Source organism: Montipora foliosa, chromosome 6, assembly GCF_036669935.1.
Source record: "Montipora foliosa isolate CH-2021 chromosome 6, ASM3666993v2, whole genome shotgun sequence".
NCBI lineage: Eukaryota > Metazoa > Cnidaria > Anthozoa > Scleractinia > Acroporidae > Montipora > Montipora foliosa.
Window position 1 is genome coordinate 58,468,584 of NC_090874.1, and position 3,606 is coordinate 58,472,189.

The 3,606-nt window shown below is 41.9% G+C and overlaps 1 long non-coding RNA gene across 1 annotated transcript in view; it reads right to left on the reverse strand.

Moving 5' to 3' along the window:
- The window catches only part of LOC138006083 (uncharacterized), a 3,767-nt gene extending 598 nt beyond the window's left edge, over window positions 1-3,169 (reverse strand). Inside the window, exons 1-4 of the long non-coding RNA XR_011123843.1 lie at window positions 3,125-3,169; window positions 2,774-2,935; window positions 1,868-1,946; window positions 1-299 (exon numbers count right to left, since the gene is read on the reverse strand). The exon at window positions 1-299 is cut by the window's left edge and continues 598 nt beyond it. This is a non-coding gene — a long non-coding RNA (uncharacterized lncRNA). The remainder of the gene's footprint in view (window positions 300-1,867; window positions 1,947-2,773; window positions 2,936-3,124) is intronic.
- Window positions 3,170-3,606: the final 437 nt, after the last annotated feature.

Consider the following 3,606-nt stretch of genomic DNA (forward strand, 5'->3'; position numbering starts at 1 on the left):
ATCCTCGATAACGATCCCCTCCCAGACAATTCCTTTACTGTTCTTCAAGGTGGTAATGACGTGAATGTTCCCCATTGGAAAACCGGCCCGAATTAGTGTTCGAAGAGCCATGCCTTTTCTTTCATCGTCTACAATAATCGGAATATTCTTAACAGGCTCGCTGGAGTTTTCGAGATTGCCAACAGTTACAGCAGGATCACGTCCAAATGTATAGTTGAACTTGTTTAGCAAAGTAAACCACGGAGGGCTCAGTTTTGCCCCGGGTTTTGCCATTTTGAAGTGAATCGATTTCTTGGAGTCTGTTAAATGACAAGAGACAGTTCTCGATGCGTCATTGGGGAGCTTAAGCACGAGCGTTTTTGAGACGCGGACGGCAACCGAAAGAGAACGTTTCGCGTGCCAGGACAGTGGTGTCTCCCAGATTTTTATACTAGTCTTCTCTAATAGATAAACGATACTTAGCAATGTAAATAGGGTTGTATGAACACAAGTTAAAAGGGAAAACAGCTCACTTCCGGTTGCCGTCCGCGTCTCAAAAACTTCCTAATTTTGTTATTAATTACCTAGCTAATCGGCTACTTATTGGCTGCAATTAAGACATGAATGAGTTTGGTGAGTGACGTCCAGGTTCCGAGACAGAAAGTAGTTTGTATTTCCGAGGCGTTTCCCAACGACTAAACTTCCTGTCTGATTGATCTTCGTTACCTTCTGCGGCGATTTCTCGCCGCTTTGCGCGACTCGTCTTTCCCGGGCGGCCGTCTCGAGGCCCAAGAAAAACTTCCGGGACTAGGGTAGCGCGGGACCAGGATAGCGCTCTTATTTCTTATTTTGAGGTCACATGGTATCTGTTGCCCCAAGACTTTAATTAAAACTCTTCAGGAGCCAAACATTTCTTCGTATTTTCCCAATTCAGGCAAAAAGGTGAAAACAATTTCCTTATCCCATATAAGGGGTTACCATAGAGATGATGCTCTGGATTGTTGTATACCTCGTTCTCAAAGAGTGGCGGCTTAAATACCGATATGTGCATGAACAACTTTAATTAAACGTCGTACAGAATAGCACTTACAAAGTAAATGGGTGAATGTTTCGGCGTTGGTTCGTGTTCGTAGTGACATTAACACTCTGGCAACATACTGCTCAGTAACGATGGAAGTCGGGTCGACTTTTGCAAGTGCCGACTCCTCACGAATTGGACCGGTCAACAAATTTTCAGAAAGTTCCTCGAACCTTCTTTCAAATAGCAACTTCCTGTTACTTTACTTCCGCAAACACCACGACCCTACTTCCGCTTGACGGGTCGTCTTCAAGAACGCATTAAAAGCACTACTCGCTTGTTAGCCTGGTTTACAGTTGTAATAGGCAATGTTTATTTAGTACGAAGACAGGACGAGCATCAAGTACCCTCTCATGTTGGCTCAGCCGGCAAGGTGGTCAGGCCATGTCGTCCGAGCAGAATCAGCGTATTACTGCGGTGCGGCCAGCTGAATGAATTACATCGTGACTGAGCAGACGTCATGCACTACTGTTACTAATGACAACAACACCAGAGTCGAGCCTCCAAGAGTCAGGAAATATTAATTTGATTTTGACAGACGGGTGGCAATTCAAGTCTTTTGTTCACAGATTATTATTCTTGCTAGTTGTGAGGGCGACTGAGTGTCTCCAAAATGGATCTGCACTCGAACATGAGGACCCTCTTGAACTAAAGAAACCAAGACTTCACTGTCTATTCATTCTCCTTGCCGACGAAGGATACGTCTAACATTCCCGCCAGGTCTTTAGATGTTAGCTCTTTATTATATTAACCTGTTTCACTTATCCTCCATGTTTTAAAAAGTACGAGTTTCATTCGATATCGACCTACCCGAATAAGGCACAATAAACGCCAGAAAGGCCAAAAGCTGAAATGCATACCACAGGAACATTTCGGTTCTCGACAGCATCTGTTAAAAAAATACATTTATCAAGAACTACTACTACTCCTGTGCAGCGAGGGCCACAAGTTTATCAGTAACCCTATAGTGCACTGTTACTTGTTACCCTCGTAAAATAAGCACCTTTACGTTTTAGGAGTGTTTGGCGTGGTGGTTGGGGGCCCTTTATAGAATAATTTATCTTACAAGAAAGAAACAATAAGGTCGCTGTCAAACGACTTTAGTGGCAAAAAACGTTTCAATGACACCGTAACGGCAAGGCCTTAAAATTCTTCTTAAATTAAACCACGTTTTAGAGGAGTCCGTGCCTTGAGGGCCAACTCATATTCGCAGTTCTATAAAGACTTCCATTTTGGTACATTTTTTCTTTGTTTAGTGCACGCAAGGTTAATAATGAGACCATTATAAGACCAAAGTCATTTTGTTATAAACTAGTCCAAATTTGTCCAAGCAAAATGACAACTGAAAAACCTCTGATGAAGCGAAAAGTTACTGGTAATAATACGTTTTTGGGCCAGACATTGAAGTGCTTTCTAAAGCCTGGTCTTGGGCCAAAAAGGTGTCTTTTCCAGTGATTGAAATCTTGGGACTCGATCAATTTAAACACAAAGATTCTCAGTTTGCAAGAAAGCTTAAGGTACAATTCCTAATGGACAAACAATAGAGGTAATGAGAGCCGAATTGTTTTCGTTCAAGAACACTGCTGTATTGACTTTACTCTACGGACGAGATCCATCCCACGAGTCTTTGGCGGAGGTAAAAAGAGCTTGAGTAATACTCTTCGCAGGGATATCTTTTCCAATAAGACTTCAAACATTACAGCCGAGAGAGCTTACCTGCAGTAAGTTTGATCCACTTCCTAGTCTGAGACTGTTGAAAAGTGAAAACCTCACTGATGAACCACGGTTTTATTGATTCGGATATTAATATTTTACCACTGAAAAATGCTGGTCACAGTAACAGGTGGGTCCTTGAACAGAAAGCTTAAGGTACAATTCCTAATGGACAAACAATAGAGGTAATGAGAGCCGAATTGTTTTCGTTCAAGAACACTGCTGTATTGACTTTACTCTACGGACGAGATCCATCTCACGAGTCTTTGGCGGGGGTAAAAGAGCTTGAGTAATACTCTTCGCAGGGATATCTTTTCCAATAAGACTTCAAACATTACAGCCGAGAGAGCTTACCTGCGGTATGTTTGATCCACTTCCTAGTCTGAGACTGTTGAGAAGTGAAAAGCTCACTGATGAACCACGGATTTATTGATTTGGATATTAATTTTTTACCACTGAAAAATGCTCGTCACGGTAACAGGTGGGTCCTTGAACAGCTTTTCTTTCGTGCATTAACAAAACGCATTATGATAACTCAGTTTTTCTGCTCCTTGACTTTTTCACGGTGTAGGTTTAAGTTATTTTACGACCTTTGACATAATTTTACGGCAAACCACAGGAATTGCCAAACTTGACTTTGCACTTTTCTCAGTATTCTCCATGTGGTACTTTGTACAAGCTTGACCTACACAGGATTTTTTGGTTCAAGGCCCCGTTGGATTAATTTTAAGAGCATTTAGATGAATACTCATTTTGGAGCTGCTTTTGTTGCCATTAGAGTTTTTGCATTTCGCTTTAGTCTGGTCATTGCATAGTTGCCAAAATTTGCAAGCATA